The sequence below is a fragment of the Panthera onca genome, chromosome B4 (assembly GCF_046562875.1).
Source record: "Panthera onca isolate mPanOnc1 chromosome B4, mPanOnc1 haplotype 2, whole genome shotgun sequence".
NCBI lineage: Eukaryota > Metazoa > Chordata > Mammalia > Carnivora > Felidae > Panthera > Panthera onca.
The window spans coordinates 94,316,816-94,336,413 of NC_138345.1; the positions used below are offsets into that span (position 1 = coordinate 94,316,816).

At 40.7% G+C, this 19,598-nt stretch overlaps 1 protein-coding gene and 1 pseudogene across 4 annotated transcripts in view; one reads left to right on the forward strand and one right to left on the reverse strand.

The window, feature by feature from the left end:
* LOC132694076 (uncharacterized) overlaps positions 1 to 19,598 on the reverse strand; it is a 225,942-nt gene that overhangs the window by 76,995 nt on the left and 129,349 nt on the right. The gene's annotated exons all lie outside the window — the stretch shown is intronic.
* LOC132660533 (U2 spliceosomal RNA) lies at positions 1,580 to 1,660 on the forward strand (annotated as a pseudogene).

The window sequence follows — 19,598 nt, forward strand, 5'->3', positions numbered from 1 at the left end:
CTTTCAGTCACTGAATAGTTTCAAGGAAATTTACAAGCCAATTTATTTCCTGTATTCAAGCAACAATACACTGGGAAAATAGAATACTAATTTCTATTTATTAACAGCAGAAAAAGGAGAAAATATTCATGTAACTTACTCATGTAGAATTTTCCAAGGACTTATATGAAGAAAATCTTAAAGGAATGAGTTTCATCAAAGAAGATAAGTAAACGAATATTTCCCTCTAAACTTTCTGTTAATTTTTTCGAACTTTGGATTGAAATGTAATTTAGTCCCAATGAAAATACTAATAGTAAACTTTTTGGGGTGCCTGGGTGGCTCAGTCGGTTAAGCGTCGGACTTTGGCTCAGGTCATGATCTCGCGGTTTGTGAGTTCGAGCCCCGCATCGGGCTATGCTGACAGCTCAGGGCCTGGAGCCTGCTCCAGATTCTGTGTCTCCCTCTCTCTCAGTCCCTCTCCCCTGCCTGTGTGTGTGTCTCTCTCTCTCAAGAAATAAATAAACATTAAAAAAAAAATTTACAAAATACTAACAGTAAACTTTTTGTTACATGTCAAAATTATATAAAACCTCATGTGAAAATGTACACAATGACAGAGGCATTCTGAAAAATGAGAGACACGATAGTATTACCTTTACTAGGTAGTAAATATTTCATAAAACTACTGTAACAAACCACTTTGGAACTGGTAAGTGAATAATAGATTATTAAAACATAATAGAAAATTAAGAAATAGGCTTACAAAAGAAAATTGAATGTTTGATAAAGGTAACAATTCAAATGAGTACAAAAAAAGATGGATTAATCAAAAATCTTGTGGGTAACTGGGTAACTGTTACAGTCATGTACGGATACATAACAAACTACCCTAACACAAATGGATAACCATCACCATTTTATTTTATCTTGTGACCTTGGGGGTCAGGAATTTGAGTAGGATTTGGCTGGGTGATTATTTTGCTGCACGTGGCAATGACTATGTCACTTAGTGGTATTCAGCCAGCAGCTGAGCCAGTCTTGCGTGTCCAAGAGAGCTTCACTCACACGTCTGACACTTCAGCAGAGAAAACTACAAGACTGGGCTCCTCTTGGCTGCTCTTTCTCAAGTAACCTCAGGACCTCTCCATACAACTTCTTTATCAAGCCCATGACAACCTAGGGCTTCGAGAAACCAACATAGAAATTAACACTGCCATCAAATCCTAAGTCTAGAACTGACAAGCATCATTTCTGCTGTACTCAACTGGCCAAGGCAATCACGAAGCCAGATCAAATTCAAGAGGAGGGGAAATAAAGTCCACGTCTCACTGGACTCACAAATTTGTGGATGTCTTTAATCTTCCACACTAGCTAGCGAAAACCAAAACCAAAACCACAAAGCTATAGACCAACCTCCCTCCTCACATCAAAATAAATACAGAGAAACCAAAGATTTAAATGGAAATGAATGAAGCAATCACTAAAAGAAAATGGATGAAATTGTAATATTAATTTATTGTAATTGTAATAGCAATCCATAGTGTTAAAGGAATCCAAAAAGTTTGCTAAATTTAACTCCTTTAAAAAAATTTTTTTAATCTCTTCTCGGCCTTTTGGCTAAGATCAAGTGTAAAAAAATTTTTTTTTACACTTATTTATTTGTTGAGACAGAACACAAGTTGGGGAGGGGCAGAGAGAGAAAGAGACACAGAATCCAAAGCAGGCTCCAGGCTGTCAGCAAAGAGCCAGACACGGGGCTTGAACTCACAAACTGTGAGGTCATGACCTGAGCTGAAGTCAAACACTTAACCGACGGAGCCACCCAGGCGCCCCACTAAATTTGACTTCTTATAACATTCTTAAGCTTCTAGGTGGCAAAAAAAAAAAAGAAAAATGCCATCAGAAAATTCACAAGACAAAGGATGAACTTCTGTTTCTGTCTGTGATGGAGTAAGTGGTACCGAACTATCACTTCCCAAATAAACAAGTGTCTTCAGACTCTGGACTATAGGCAGCCCAGAACTATATTCCCTGGGGGAAGCAAACAGATGAAGTGGGCCCAACAACTGTCCTGACTTTCTGCTTGAGCACCTTTTCTGGGTACAGCTGCCAGATTTAGCAAATAAAAACAGAATGCCCAGTGAAATTTGAATTTCAGAGGAGGAAAAGAAATTTCCCAGAGTGATGCCTTTGCCTATGCGTGAAAGGGACTGGAGGCACTGGCCTTAGATAGATGCGTGGATAGCGCATCCGAGGAAGAGGCACAAAGGCAACATATATGTGTACAGATCCTGCCACAGGGTAAATGTGTAGCAGGGGTTGGAAGAAATTCGCGTGTGAGTACTTCAATGTTCTTAAGGAAGTAAGAAGGAAGGGGATCATCAGAGGGCGGGGATGGAGAAGGAGGTTTGTTAGGGATTTGAAGAGAGAGGAGAAAGTGGAAAAGAGTGGTGTAGGAAAGCTGGATGGTGGATGGAGCAGAGAAATACAGTGAGACTGCCAGGCAGCATTAGGCCATTTGATGTGTGTAATTACGAATTTAAAATGGAGCTAATAGCAGGGCAGAGTGCTTTCTTTCAACCACAAACTATGAAGAGTAAGTAGGTAGGGAGTTAGATTTCATCAGAGTTGTGTTTTTCCAAGTTAATGTGAGAGAGAGGCAAAGGAATTGAGGGTACGTGCACAGAAATGAGGATAGTGGTTGTTACAGACTTGAAGACAGGAAGGGATGGATGTGAAGGACAGGGAAGATGTGCCGGATCAATGGGTTAGACATCCTAAGGGGGGCGGGTGGCGCCTGGGTGGCTCAGTCAGTTAAGCTTTTGACTTTGACTCAGATCATGATCTCACGGTTCGTGGGTTTGAGTCCTGCTTCAGATGAGTCCTGCTTCTCTCTCTCTCTCCCTGTGTCTCTCTCTACCCTTGCTCACCTGTGCCCTCTATCTAAAAAAAAAAAAAAAAAAAAGAAAGAAAGAAAGAAAAAAAGAAAAGAAAAAAGAAAAAAGAAATCCTGATGAGGTGAGAGAATTGTTAAAGTTGAACTTTAAAGGGAGTGAACTGGAATGACAGGAAGTGGGGATGTTAAATTCAGATAATAACTAAGTGGCAATTATTGGTAATGATAAGATTTACCATGTGATTGTGGGAATGGCTGGCTGAGGTAGGGTAAAGGACAAAATCAATGGAGGAAAAAACCTCAGAGGGATTGAGCAATCAGGCTACTGGAAGAAACATATCTGCTTATTATCAAACTACCAAGAATTTACACAGGAGAAGTGTGGGAGAGAACGACTCTGAGCTGCGAAATAAAGGCTTTTTATTTGATCGATTTCTTTTGATTGATAGGATGACAGTGTAAGTATCGGCCAAGATACTTGATGTGTTGGACGAAGACCCAGACAAACACATTCTGACGAGATGTTCTCCATTCCAGCTGGTCCTCAGAGGGCTTCAGGTTTATGCTGCACTGAGGAGTAAAGGTTAATTTATCTGGCGCTTCCCCCTGGAAGGCCTCCCAGGGTGAGGCTGGCTTCCTGCAGGGTGGGGCTGCTTGGCAAGCATCCTGAGAAAGTACTGAGGTGGAGGGGCATGATGGGAGGCCAAGGCTCCATGCATCAGACACCTGGAACTGCAAGATTTGCACCTGAGCTCCTGTTCACACCAGGGAGGGTCTGGTCACGCTGCAAACAGGAATGCTGAGAAGGCCTGACGGCAGAAGTCCAAGGCTTGGACCGCAGGCCCTCGTCATACCAGAACTGATGCCTACCTTCCTGCGTGCAGTTTATTCGCCCACAGTTTAGATGGCGGTCTTGCCAGATCACTGTGCACTGTCTCAGACAGCAGTTGGCCAAGAAGGGACCTCATACCTCCTCCTCTTCCTGCTTCTGTAAGTTTCTCTGAATAAATGCTATTCTGGGTCTTGGGTGTATGATGTGGAGTCATTCTGCCTGTGTGTACTCTCTTGGCAGCCATTACCAAACTCCCCTCTTTTCTTCTTCCTAGCTTTATATTTCAAAAACAAAAAGAAAGAAACAGATATATATTTCCCCTAACCATACATACAGTGCCGTGCACTGTAATGACTTGTGTTGTGAGGGTTTGAGGAGCTGGACTGGGAAGTCCAACAGAAGAGGGAAACAAAGCGGGAAGGCATTGTCAGTATCACACATGGGTTGTTCCGGCAGGGAGAGCAAGTGTAAATTTCCCTACGCATCGATCATACTCCAAAGTTATGGTGGATGTCAAGGCACTCTGTTCCGCTGATTCACTCCTGGAAGAATTTTTGCACAATACTCCAGAAAACCACTTGGTTAGTTGTAGTTAGCACCAAACATCCTCACATATGCCTTCTGTGATAAGGAATGCGTTGATTATAATATTCGAAGAACATGGATCCTGGGCAGCAAACACTGGCTGGGGGGGGGGGGGGCGGTGCAACACATCTGAAATGTTTATTTAAAACAACAACAGGAGCACCTGGCCCACTCAGTCAGTAGAGCATGCAACTCTTGGTCTCAGGGTTGTAAGTTCAAGCCCCATGTTGGGTATAGAGATTACTTAAAAATAAAATCTTACAAAGAAACAACAGAAACAAATTTTTAGAAGATCTACTGGCTTCTCCAATAAATGCATAAATCAATAGGATCTAACGTCTTTTTTGCTTCTACTTCATTGTCACCAGTCACATGTTAGCAGACCTGGGTAAATTACTGATGATATTTGAAGCTGAATAGAATCCATACCTTGGTTTTATAATCCTCAATTCCACGGTGAAACTGAGCTATTATGAGATTACCAACAAAAAGGAGATACTATAGTGTGGCACAGTATTATGGATTTTAAAGTCAAACAGATGTGGATTTGTATCCAGTTACCATCACTTCGACCTTAAGTTAAGCCTTATGATATTCCTAAGCCTTAGTTTCCCTTCTACAAAAAAGAGAAAATAATACTTACAACATTGAGGGTAATTGTAATGTATCATGAAAATTCAATATTATTTGTGAAGTAACTAGTACAGATGCTAGAATAGCATTAGTGCCTAATTAATAACTATTATAATAAATATATAAGTAACATACATGCAACTCACTCTAGGTCATGCGCAATTTTCTTATGCTAAGGGTAGACTTCTCTACTCACTCTCTTTAGCCAAAAAGAAAAAAAAAATTCAGGCAGCTGCTTCCATGTGGATTTCTGATCATGTGAATCACTGTTAAAAACCTTGGCTGCCCTGACCAAAACTGTAATGACTCTGCAAGCTGTTCCAGAAATGGGTCACAGGGTTTTTTGTTTTGTTTTTTTTTTTTTAGTGGGAAAATGGACAGGGCTTTAATCTGTGAATGCTGCAATTTGTTAGCCTTTCTATTTCTTATAAACTTATGACCTTCTAGAAGGAAGCAACTAGGTTGATTGTAACCACAACTACACCCCTGTGGACAAGGAGGTGCCATTAAACTGTAAAGAGTGTGTCTCTAGCCAATTATCTTAGTTCCAAAATAAAGGACAGGGGTTATCACGATGTTTTACCCAAAGCCAAAAAAATTCTAAAGCTGCAGAGAAGACATCACCACTGCCAGAAAGACTCTCCTGGGCCAGGAAAAGAAAAAAGAAAAAAAGGTAGAAATATCTTAGTTTCTCCCTTTTGCCTACCTTCCAATCTCCTACCAGTTCTTTCTGTTGGTCCTATTCAATAGAGCCACCTGACCAGATGGCCTGACCCAGCCTGCAGGATTCAGGGCCCTGCACTGCATACCAGGGCTAGGGGCAGGGGCGGGGGCAGGAATTAGGGGAGGACCAACAGGAAAACAACCAATAGGCGGCCTTCTTTCAGTTCCTTAGAAAGGCCAAACTCTTTCCAATGTCAAGATATTTATATATTCTGTGGCCTCTGCCTATAATTCTTTCCCCACCACTATTCACCTCGCTGCCTCTGCTCATTCTTTAGGTCCAGCTTAAATATCATTTTCTCAAGGAGGTCTTTCCTGATTATCAGTCTAGAGTAGGTCTCCCCTATTATTCTTTTTTAAAAATCCCCTCTTCTTACTAACCTTTATAAATTATACACTCTCTGTGTAATTATCTGTTTAATAGCTACCTACCCAGGGGCAAGACATAGCTGTTTTGCTTCCTGCTGCATGGCTAAACTCTAGCACAATGCCTAGCATATAGTCAGCACTCGGTAAAAAGTAGCCACAATTATTATTACCTACTATTTTTAACAATAATCAATAATCAGATGGCAGTATCAGCCTTTTCTAGAGTGTGTGTTAATTTCTTTCTGAGGCCCCTTTCCATTTTTTTCCTTCCTAATATTTAGTTAATGCAAGTTGTGTGTTCCAGTTCCATGAATACTTTCTAAACATAGCGTACAAAACCAAATTTCTACATCATGAGTCTTCACAGGCCATTAGGAAAAGTTGATACATCCCTTGAACTGTCAAAACAAAAACTATGTTGGCAAACTTGGAATAAACAAATTCTTTCCATCACATGATCTGTAACTGAAAAGAGAAAAATGTGTATAGGAGAGCAATTCATCCTCTGCAAAACCTGTTTATGTTTCACACATTCCTGGTTTGGACCTTTTGATTTTTGTCTTTAAAACTATTGAATGATACATTTTCCCTGACACCTGCTAGGAGATCTTCATTATTTTCCTTTTACAATCAATTAATTTTTTCCTCAGTAGCATTCAGCTCCCTTTTCTTTCTTAGCGTTTTATTCTATGGGCTTCATGTGGAGTAGAGGAATGTCCCATCCTTGATAGATAAAATAAATCTGGACTCGACATAAGGAAGGGCTGTTTCATCTTCAGAGACGTTGTCTCTAAGGTTCCCAGGCTTCTTGACTCCAGGCTTTCTGACCCCATCTGCCACACTCTCCCCATGTTATCATATGCAGAAACAAATGCCTGCAAGCTCAAGAAAGGAGGGGTTAGGAAGGTCAACAGGCTGGTGAGGGGAGCAGGAGCACTAAGGTGACCATCTTGGGGCAAGCAGCATGTATGGAGCTAAGGAGTCCACTTCCTGGTTCAAATTCACTGTCGCTCTAAGATTTAGCATCAAACATATATTGAATGCCTACTGTGCATTAGACACTATGTTAAAGATAGTGACTGAAGTTCCTGTGCTCAAGGAGCTCACTGTGAAGAACAGAGAGACAGGCAAGTAACAACAATTTGTAATTCATTGCCAAATGCTCTGAGAAAGGTAAACACAAAACACTGCGGGGAGGGGGGGGGGGGAAGGTCCTTAACCCAATCTTGGGCAAGTGAGAAGTGGGGATGCTACAGCAAAGGCTTCCTGGAGAAAGTGATGCTTGAGCTGAAAGATGAGTAGGAGTTGTCCCAACAAAAAGTAAAAGAATATTCTAGAAAAAGAGAAACAGTATGCGCTGAAGTCCACAGCAGTGTGTTATGGAAGAGTTGTAAGTAATTTAGGGCCAGGGCCAGGAGAGAGAAGGGAGAGGGAGATGAGGTGAAGAGATAAGCACAGGGCAGGGTGTTGACACGCTTCCCATCAGGTGAGAACCTCTTCTTTATGATCAGGTCCTTCTGAATTAACTCCAGTTAAGAGGAGCTGATGACAGACAGTGGATTTGAAACTTGCTCCTGTCACTGGTTTGTGACCTTGGGCAAACTTACTTCGCCTCTTTAAGACTCAGTTTGTTTCACCAATGGAATGGAGATAAGAATATCTGCTCTAAAGAGCTGATTATGATAAAATGATATGCATAGTATCCAACACATTTCATGCTATCATGTTAAACCTCAACTATTGTAGAATAAACTGCTGTAATCGAGAATAACCATGCAAAGCCTTGAGTCACGGAGTTAAGGGAACATGAGGTAGACTCTGGGGTTGTCTCTAGTTACCAGAGAACCATTTGTCCTGCCTGGACTTGTTTGGATACTTTTGTTTAGTCTCTGGCTCTTTTATTTTAATGGTAACATATGTATTTCATAATTTGGTGCTATTTCACTACCTAATAAATGAGCTGTTTGGAAGTGAGTTATTATGTCCTCAGATTCATATTCGTTTCATTTTCTTCATGCCACAGAAGTTTTGAGGTAAATGGCTGTACAACTCACCCATGGAAATGGGGAACAGAGAACTACATTGGAATAGAAACATGGGCTAGCTGCAAACAAACTAAATATCCATCAGTAGGGGAGGGGCTAAATAAACTTGTATCTCTGTGTGGCAAAATACTGTGCAGCAGCTAAAAGGAAGGAGCTAGCTCTCTATGTACTAGCTAGAGCTCCAAGACCTACTGTTAAATGAAAAAGCAAGCTGCAAAAAGACATTTGCAGAATGATGCCATCATTTTTTGTAGAAAAATACACACACAGTCACATACACATATAAACAATATTATGTGCTTTCTATGGTTACATGCATAGTGTATAAATGCATAGAAAAGCTCACACTAAAATGATAAGAGTGGTTATATACAGTGACATGAGAAGGTCTATCAGGCTGGAGTGGGGTGGGGCTTGGGGAGGGATAATAGTCTAAGGAGACATGAGCCTTTTCAGAAACATTTAAACTTTTCTACAAGTAATGCTCTTATGATTTCTGTAATTCTAAATGTTTTCAAAACAGAAACAAAAAAAGAGCAAGGGCTTTGAGGGTGGACGAAAGTGACTCAAATCCTGGCTCAGCAATTTGTTAATTGTATGATTGGGGGAAGACTCGGCCCCTCTGTCTCAGTTTGTCAACAAAATGTCTTGCAGCTTTTTGTAAAGACTGACAGTAAAACTCCTGTACATTACCAGTACTCGCATGTGTTAGTTTCCTTTCCCTTATCCTTAATCCAACTGCTTTTTCTTCCTTCCCTTCCCTCCACTTCCTTCCTTCCCTCCATTTCCTTCCTTCCTTCCTTCCTTCCCTCCTTCCTTCCTTCCTTCCTTCCTTCCTTCTTTCTTTCATTCTTTCCTTCCTTCCTTCTTTCTTTCCTTCTTTCCTTCCTTCCTTCCCTTCCTTCCTTCCTTCCTTCCTCCCTTCCTTCCTTCCTTCTTTCCTTCCTTCCTCACCCCCTTCCCTCCTTCTCTTCTTCCCTTTCCAGATTAAGCAATCAAATACAAAGTAATCAAGCCATTTCCTCAAGGTCACACAGTTGGTTGTTGTGAGAGCAAGGGCTGTAACTCCGGTCTCCTATATCTTAATATATCAGCATTAACTCTGCTGGAGAGGTGAATAACTGTGATGTAGTTGTTTCTACTAATGGTTCCAATTTTCAGAATCCATGTGGCAGGTTGGTTTGAAGATTTGAAATGCAAAGCACCATATGCTGAGCTTGGGCAGCCGTTGGACCAACAAAACCAAAGAAGTCCAGACAAGGAGTGTTGGGTAGACCTGCAAGGTTATTTCTGCCATGTCTGTTCTTTTGGCCGTGCTAGCTATCAAGGACGTCTAGCAGTAAATATCAAGGACGTAGCTACAAGGAGAACATGGTACCAGGCAAAGAGTCAGTTAACAGGAAAGGGGAAACGGGGCAAAAATGGACGCGACATTCTTTCTGGCTACCTAGAAACTGAATGCTCTTCCTATGCTTGGGTAATTCTTCTAATTTGTAAGAAAGATATTGCCATTTAACTAACTAACTATATTAGTTAAAAACGACAGATGCTTTCCCAGTTGCCCTTGCAGTTAGGGCACAGTCAGGTGGCTTAGGCTCTAGCAATCAGAAGACCTTCCTTTTCAGGGTCCATTTTCCTTAGGACTATAGGGAATAGTTCCAGCCTATGGAAATTTACCCACTAAGGGCTTTTTATCACTAAGAGCCCTGAATTTAAATTTTAACCAAAACTAATTTTAACTGAAACCAGGTGTAGTATTTTGCTGAGTCCAAAACAAGGGGAATTTTGTTTTCTGAAGCCATTGCACAGAAACAAGCCATTTTACCAGACTCTAGATCAGGGAGCATTCTATATAGTTCAGTGGTCTTAACCCAGGTGGTCCAACCCAGATGAAATCACACTCTCGTTGGTTGCACTTCCCACCCCAGAAAAGAAGGTAAACTTCTTGGGAAACTCCAGGAACTGATTGGACACTCCCTGGTAATTTTCTGGGAAGAGTATTTTCATATTCGTCTCCTCCACTGTTAGATATTTTTGTGCTTTGTAACTGCTGTGGTTCGAGGTGCCTGAAGACTCTTGCTTTTTGGGCTAGGGCCTGAAAATTTATTTCAGCGTCTACATGCTAGCTTTCTTCATCTTAGTCATCAGTAGGCATCCCAGCCACCTGTAGCATTCTAGAACTAAGTTGCCTCTTTCTATCCTGCAGAAAAAAGAGGCACATACGTCTGAGACACTTCTGAGAGAACCCCTCAGATCCCCCCAGCCACGTCTGTCTCTTGTTTCAGTCGCAGCGTTCTACGTGGGCTCTTGCTGACAGTGCCTCCACTCAGGCTGCACCACTGGCCTCTCATCTCCCACCCCAGGGAGGCGTTAACGCCTAGACACAGAATGCCACAGGAGTCTGTTTGGGACTCTCACATGTGAATCACTGAAGTGCAAGGAGTTAATGCCCCATGAGGCAAGCATTTGACAGAAGATGACTAGTAGATAAATTTTTATCCCTTTCTCCCTCCAGATTGACTTTTTGAAATGCAGTTTATGTACCTTCCTGGAGGATGAGCCTGTGGATTTGAACAATCAGTCTCACTTGGCAGCCGCCAACTTGATAATCTTGTCTCATATTGGCTCCTCCTTTTCTGTTCCATGAGCCTTGTCCCTCACACCTGGAAATGCATTCCCTAATGGAGTAGACTTACCATAAGCTCCTTGCTTCAGGCTCTGCTTTCTGGGTAACCCAGACTAAGACAACACCACGGAATTCATAGACAAAGTTATACCAATTTCACGATTATTGCTGGCTTTCCTCATTTAGGAATCCTTTCTGGCTACTCACTCAGTTCAGTCCTGAATGTGTGACATTGCAAGTTACCTAATCTCTCTGAGCTGAATATTATTCAAGATAATATGGAGATAATAATATATAATGCTTATTTCATGCAGAGTTGGAGGAATTAAAAGAAAAAAAGATTGTAATCAATATACACAGTGCTTGGCATGTCATGAATGTTCAATGACTGTCAGTTGTTAATATTATAAAAATCAGTTTCATTTGTAACTGATAAAGGTCTAGTGGAGATGGAAAAAAGGAAGGAAGTTCACTTACAGATACTTTGGGGAGGTTGGAAACATAGGTTCACACGTCTGTGAGCACATGTGATAACGCTATACAATAAATTCTCTACTCTCCGTTCCATTATCCCCACCATCCAAAAATGATTCAGATATGGACCTGTAACTCCTTCCAGAGTTAGACTTTTGCAGCCTTGCTGAAAATGATCATTTTGAGCATTTAGCATTTTGAAAGGCTTAGTAAATTTAAACTGAATTAGAACCACAGTGGTCCCAGGTTTTATTTGACATTTTCATCAGTGGCTTCTCTCTCAAGGGGCCGGCACAGCCAAATGATGGTCCAGACTTCTCTCATTTGAAGCTCTGTCCATTCATCCTGAGCTGTGCCCGGGACTCCTGACAGTAGATGGCCTGCCTTTCACATCTTGCCATTCTTTGATCCCAGAATTTCAGTTGCATTGCTTTTGGCTTTTACTTGCTGATGAACAGATTTATGTGGATTTAATTTTCTTTAGTCTCTGGCTGCCAAAGATTTTGGTGTTTGTAATTTTCAATGGGAGCTAGATCAACTAAAACCTGTTTTGTTTTGTTTTGTTTTGTTTTGTTTCTGGGTGTAGGTTTTCACAGTAGCGGGAAGTCAGAAGTGATTTGTAGGCTACTAAATCTTGGGCTTTGTTTAACATATAATTTTTATGGTCAGCAAGAGTGAATAAGGTCCTAATATTTCAGAACTTCATATAAGAAGTAAGCCAGAATGGAAAATTACACTCTCCACCAACCAAAGCTAGAGATTGCATAATGTATCTTCTCAGAAATCATAATCATGACCCCTTCCTCCTATCTCATTTTTGTTCTCCAAGTCTGGAATTCTTGCTAAGTGAAGGTTTGGTGCTTATTTTTCTTTGGTAATGCAAAACATACAAAATGTCCCTCCCACCACACAAATGTGCAAAGCAGATGTGGCTTCCTTGAGTACCCCTTCACTGATGTTCTCTCTCTGATGATCCCTTAGCCTGCTAGATAATGAAAAATTAAAAACCCAGCTTTAGTCAAATTATGGAATCTTAGTCTGATCTAGTCATTTAAGATATCTTTAGGGTTTTCACTCTCTGGTCTCTTAGCTCTGGTAGATGCTAAATGCTTCAGTGCTCCTTTTGCTCCACTCCAAGATGGCGTCTGGATGTGGAGAGTAATATAGGTGTGGTTTAGGTGGCAAGGTGGGGGTCCTCAAATCTGTGCCGGTCTCAGAATCTCCCTGGTCTCACATGTTCAGTGGCTGGAAGGGATGTTTCCTCAAATGGCATTCACCAACAGGCTACTGGCCCTATTTGTCTGCAAATCTACTCAGCAGCCTCTTCATCCACTACCCTCTCAATACTCAGAGTCTGCCTCTTTGGGGCTAATAGGAACTTCAGAGTTGGGTAAGGGGAATTAGGAACTTTGTGTCAGACTCACAGGGGTAGGCATAAGGATCTCTGCCCAGATCCTCCTTCAATGAAAGATTTGCTGCCTTGGTGGCTGAGAGAGTGGTCAGCAGATGGTCTCTGGTTTACAGCTCCTTCAGGATCTGCTACAGCTACAGAAAGACACCTTGCCTGAGGCCATGCCCTTCCCAGAGTGACCCTCTTCTTATGACTGACATGGGAGTATAAAGGACTGGCCCATTCAGCAGATTGCAATACAATACTGACTGGCAACTCCCCACTCCAGAGTTCTCCTTTGGGTTGGCTAAGACTTTGTTGGGTCTCATCACAATCTCACCAGTTTCTCCCTCTAACCAATCCTGCTTTCTCCCTCCCTTTTTCATAGGTGTAATTCATAATAAACATCTTGCACCCCAAATTCTGTCTCAGCATCTATTCTCAGAGAAGCCAACTTACAACACTGATCTATTCACCTATAGCAGCCTCCCCATATTATGTCCAGACCAGGGAAGCAAGCCATTAGCTTTGATGTTTCTGCCACTACCTTCATGCCACCCCCATACAACGTGGAAATAAACTTTGTGTGAGGAGACCTACCAGCATCCACTATTGGAATCTGTGTGTCCCATTACCAGTTTCTAGGGTGGAAGTCTCTGCTCTTCGCTGTAACCTTAGACTTCTACCGATCTCTTGCCTCTTTGGTGCCTCTGCTTATTTTCTTGCATATATTTGCCACCTCTGAGTTCTAGGGAACAAAACTGGTGCTATGGCTCATTGCCCTGGTCTTTTCTTACCACCACCTCCATACCTTTGCTCCCATACCATGTGGATGTAGCAATTAACCCCAAATGGGGCTTCTCGAAGAGGTCAGCAGCCTCCCCATATTATGGTCAGACCAGGGAAGCAGGCCATTAACCTTGATGTTTTTGGAGGCTTCCTACTATTCTGGGTGTTTCTGAAGGTGCTTCTTTCTACCTGCTTTCTTGAGGTGCTTTCTGGGGCTCCCAATCTTAAGGAGAAAGGACTGTTACAAGGACTCTGCTAGCTGACTTCCTTAATCTCCTTTTGCTATGCTTTTTCTAATCATCCCTGCTTCCTCTATGCTATGTCCTTATTCTCATCTAGACAGAAAGCCAATTGAGAGTGACTTCAAAGAAGAGTCTTCCTTCGCCAAAGAAAGAAATTGATATTTTAGACATTCAGGCTCCATTCTCTATGTTAAAAAAGCTTAAAGACATTAAAAAATCATTTTTTTCTTAGCAAAACTTGGCTCTCAAGTCTTGTTTCAATCTCACACAAATAAATAAGCAATGATCTTCTTATTCTAATAGGTATCTATCTTTTTCCTGAAGCATTTGAACCCCATTCTTTACAGGGTGAGAAGTTGCCAGTTAAGATTTATAAGACATGAAAATGTATCTGAATAATATTCAAGAGAATATACCTGTTATATAGAAATAATAAATTTAATAGTCATTACCTATGCAGCAGTGATTATGCTTTGCGTATATTACCTCACTTAATTTTCATAATGACCCTGTGGGAAAAGTATTATCCAATTTTGAAAATGATAAATTGAGGCCCAGGGGGGATAAACAACTTGCCTAAGGTCACGTGATTAATAAAGGTTGGACTCAAATTCAGGTCTGACTCCAAACTCCTTGTTCTAACCACTGTAATTTCTCCATTAGAAAATTGTTGGTTGGAGTGCCTGCGTGGCTCAGACTGCTGAGTGTCCAACTCTTGATTTCAGTTCAGGTCATGGTCTCACAATTGTGGGATTGAGCCCCACATCTGCTCTGTGCTGAGGCCGGAGCCTGCTTAAGATTCTCTCTCTCTACCTCTGCCCCTCTCCCCAGCTTGAGCACTCTTTCTCTCTGAAAAGGAAAGGTAAGGAAAGGAAAGGAAAGGAAAGGAAGGGAAGGGAAGGGAAGGGAAGGGAAGGGAAGGGAAGGAAAGGAAAGGAAAGGAAAGGAAAGGAAAGGAAAGGAAAGAGTTGGCTCCAAAACTCTTGGCTATAATTTTGATCACAGACAACTCTCATTTGGTGGTTTAACTTTTCTATTCAGCAAGAAACAACCAGGCATAGTGTTTGAGAACCAGGCTTTGAAGATGAGCTGTGTTCTCTGCTTCATCATCTATAAAATGGAGGTAATGCCACCCTTAACCCACAAAATCGTGTGAGGTTTAAATGAGTTAATATATGACAAGCTTTTGGTACAGTGCTTGGCACATAGGAGGCTTTAGTAACTGTGAGCTCCTGCTGTTAGGAAAGCCTCAGGACAGCACTGTCTTTATCATGAGGCTGAAGATTTCAAAATCAAATGCTAAAAAAATGAGTTTTTAATTTTTGACATTCATAAATATTTAAATTGGGTTTTGTTCTTTCTTTTTCCCTTTTATATCTTAGAAATTAACCTCCATTCAACTGTAGGAAGAAAAATCCTGCTGTGAATGTTCAGGGAGAATGGAATCACCCTGTCAGAAATATCACTGATTGCTTTGTTTGTTGTTTTGCTCTATTGTAGAAGACACAATTGCTTTAATGACGCATCTCCATGACTTATTTTTGTTGTCTTCTTATAATTACCATTGACATTAATATTTTGCCTTTGCAGAGAGGCAAGGAGGGAGTAGAGGAAAGCATGTAGCCTTTGCAGTCAAACATAGCCAAGCCTGAATCCAATATCTAATTGATCCTTGGAAAGTGACTTATTTACTTTGAGTTTCAGCTTTTGTCATTTGTGCCTACATCCCTGATACAATTGATATCAGATAAAATGATATAATATGCTCCAGATGCCTAACATTAACTAGCACATTACAAGGGTTAGTGAAAGTTATTTCACTTTCTTACCTCTGCCTTTTATTTGCCCTTCCTCACTGCCTTTACTTTAGAAAGTTGGCTGTAAGTGCATGGGGGCTGGTAGGTGGGTGGGTGGGGCATTGGAATTCTTGGAGATCTACTTATTATATGGTAAATGGTATAGGTCCAGTTATACTCCCTTCCAGTTCACCTATTGATGTCCTGTACCCCAGAATGTGACCTTATTTGGAAATAGAATTGTTGCAAATATAATTAGTTAAGATGAACTCATACTGGAGTAGGGTGGATCCTAATTTAATATGATAAGTGCCCTCATGTAAAGGAAAAATCTGGACACAGACACGCACACAGGGAGAGCACCATGTGGAGAGTAATACAGAGATTGGGATAATGCTTCTATAGGCCAAGGAATGCCAAAGATTGTTAGCAAACAAGGAGCTAAGTGAGCAGTATAGAACAGGTTCTCTCTAACAGCCCTCAGAAAGTATTAACCCTAACAACACCTTGGTTTTCGATTTTTAGCCTCAAGAACTGACTGAGACAATAAATTTCTGTTATTGAAGCCACCCAGTTTGTCGTACTTTGTTACGGCAGCCCTAGCAACCTAATAACAACGTGGACTAGAACTTTCTCTGAAATGTTCAGTGCAGAGATGCTAAATGTTGTGCTTATTAAACATTTACTTATCTAAAAAATTAAATCCTTCCACCAAAATCGAGGGAAGTTGGCAGTTTGTTCAGAGAAGAAGTTACTAAAAGTGAAGAATGACAGATAAACCTGTCTTGGGATTTCATAGAAAACTACTATAAAAAACTGAAGAGTTAACATTTTTAAATGACTTCTGACACAACTTTTACCAATTCTCCACTAAAATAATTAGAGGGACGCCTGGATGACTTAGTTGGTTAAGCATCTGACTCTTGATTTCGGCTCAGGTCATGATCTCATGATGGGTTGTGAGATCGAGCCCTGCATCAGACTCCCTGCTGAGCATGGAGCCTGCTTGGGATTCTCTCTTCCTCTCTCTTTGCCCCTCCCCTGCTTGCATGCATGTGCTTTCTCTCTCAAAATAAATACGTAAACTTTATAAGATAATTAGAAATGATATGGGAAAAAATGTGACAATCACAATGATCCTGTAAAAATCTAAGACTGGCAATCAACCTTTTGCTAAAATCTAGTATACATATAAATCACCAGTGGATGGAACTGAATTGAAAATCCATTTTCAATGGTCTGTAAATATACAGTAAAACCTTGGATTGCAAGTAACTTGTTCTGTGAGTGTTCTGCAAGACGAGCAAACATTTCCAAAAAAATTTAACTTGATAAATGACCAGTGTCGTGTAATACAAGTAGCACGTGATGACAAATGTCACATGATCGCAACTGAGCCAACGGTTCTTGAAACTCGCTTCAGTATACAAGTGCTTTGGATTACAAGCATGGTCCCTGAACGAATTATGCTCTTAAACCAGGGTTTTACTGTATTCCTCTCTGACACCGAGGACACTGTTGGCCTGAAGCAAAGTGAGAAGACCCTTCATTTCTCCCCCACACCCATCTCCAGGCTATGCTATTCAGGATCTTTACCCATAAGAAAAGTGCACAGCCAGAGGCTATGATTTTTTATATGTCCAGATTTATAAAAAAATTTTTTGTTTATTTATTTTTTAGAGACAGATAAAGATAGAGCACGAGCAGAGGAGGGGCAGAGAGAGAGGGAGACACAGAATCTGATGCGGGTTCCCGGCTCTGAGCTGTCAGCACAGAGCCCAACGTGGGGCTCGAACTCACAAACTGCGAGAGATCATGACCTGAGCTGAAGTCGGACACTTAACCGACTGAGCCACCCGGGCACCCCTATATGTCCAGACTATTATTCACCATTCTCCTCTGCCAATTAGTGTCTAACTTTTCACATCCATTCAGAAAGTGAATTTCTTGAATGTAACAGTGCAAAAAAGAGGTAACAGGAATGGCTCATGAACTCAGGAAACACTTTATTTACCTTTACCAGTTTATTACAAAAGATACAATTCAGGAACAGCCATATGAAAGAGATGCATAGGGCAAGGTCTTGAGGTAGGGGTGTGGAGCTTCCAAACTCTCTCCAGGGTACCACCTTCCCAGCACCTCAAAGTGTTGACCAACTCAAAAGCTCATCAAATCTCCTTGTTCAAGAGTTGTTATAGAGCTTAATCTCCAGCTCTGTCTACCTCCCCTGCCCTGAAGTCAGGAATGAAGCTGAAGTTTCAACCCTTTAATCAATTGGTCTTTCTGGTCTCTGGTCTCATCCTGAGGCTTTTAAGGGACACTGCCCTAAGTCACCTCACTAGCATAAAATCAGGTCTAACCTAAAGGGGCTTGCTATGAATAACAAAAGATATTCCCACCACTCAGGAAAGTCCAAGGGTTTTCGGAGCTCTGTGCCAGGAATTTGGGACAAAGATCAAATACATTTATTTTTATACCAGACCCTCCACAGAGGTTGTACCATTTTGCATCCAATATTGTATGAGAGTGCCCTTTTCTTCTTAGCCATGTGAAGCTTTTAAATTTTTGCCAATCTAATGGTTGGGTATAGTATTTCAGTTTTCTTTCAATTTGTTTTTCTCTTATTATAAATAAAATTAGATATCTCTTTATATATTTAAAAGCTATATACACCTACACACATACACATATAAATAGTTTATATCTCATGTCCATTTTTTTTCTATAGGAATTTTGGTGTTTTTCTGTTCAATCTTTATAAGTTTTGGATCTGTTAGGGAAATTATTATTTTATCTGTGATATATGTTGCAAATATTTACTCTCAATTTGTTGTTTGCTCTTTGACTTTGCTTATGGTGTTGTGGGGTTTTTTATTTTGTTTTTGTTGGTTTTTTTGCCATGAAAAAAGGTTTAATTTTGATTTAATCAAACATATCAATTTTTCAAATTGCATCTGACTTCTAAGTAATACTTAGATACTTTCCCTACACCGAGGGCATAAAAAAATCATCCATGTTTTCTTCTAGCACTGTATAGATCAGTGTTTTCTTCCAGCATTGTATAGATCAGAGATCACCTAGATCTCTGATTTATTTAGAGTTTATTTTGTGTGCAGTATGATGAATTGATAGAATTTTGTCTTTAAAAGAATTTCCAGGGGCACATAGGTGGCTCAGTTAAGCGTCTGACTCTTGATTTTGGCTTAGGTCATGATCTCTCGGAGAGTGGAGCCTGCTTAAGATTCTCTTTCTCTCTCCCTCTGCCCCTCTCCCCGACTCAAGCACGCGCGCTCTCTCTCTCTCTCTCTAAAATGAAAGGGAAAAAATAATTTTCAAAGATGTGGAGAAATACACCTCCACCAAAGATGTGGAGAAAAAAAGGAAATTACAAAATTATATGTTCAGAATGAACTCCACACACATACAAAGAAAACACATTAGAACAAAATACACCAAAATGTTACAAATAGTTACATCTTATTAGCAGATTATGGGATTTAAATTATTTCCTACTAAAATATGCTTTTCATATTTTCTATAATAAAGATGTCTTACTTTAAAACCAGAAAGAAAAGCAGTATGGGGTCTTTAATTTAAAAACAAACAAACAAACAAAACATTCGGCCCTGCTAGTTTTTTTGGTAGTCTGAAACAGAAATGTAAAAATACATATTGAGTTGATGCAAAGAAGAATAGGATCCCTACATACTTCCCCTCTTCTTTGCACATGTCTCTGCCTTTCTTCATGTTTTTTTCTATCCCATTTCCTCCCTCTATGTCTTACATAGCAGTAAAATAACATGCAGAAAATAAGCCTTTCACAGCGTATTATTTTATTTCCACAAAAGCTACTTGGGGTTAATTCTTTCATAAAACACCTCGCAGGTTATGACAAGAACGAAAAGAGACCACAATGCTGATGGATAACGTAAAGCCTCTGGCATACAAATCACCCCTTCCCCCTGAGCTAACAGTCCTGAGACCGGCAACAGGGTAACCTATTGCAAAGCTCTCTGTGTTATCCTAGAGGGTGTAAAATTCCAGGGCTTTTTATTTTAGCAGTTGGATGGTCAGAGAATTCTTGCTTCCTTTATTTTATGGCACTAGTGATGTGCAGCTGAAAAATCAATGCCAGATGGCTTAGCAGGAGACAGGGCTGTGTGTTGTTCTCAGTCTCCCCAAGAGAAAAGCTCTGTGCTGGGGACACTCAGGATTG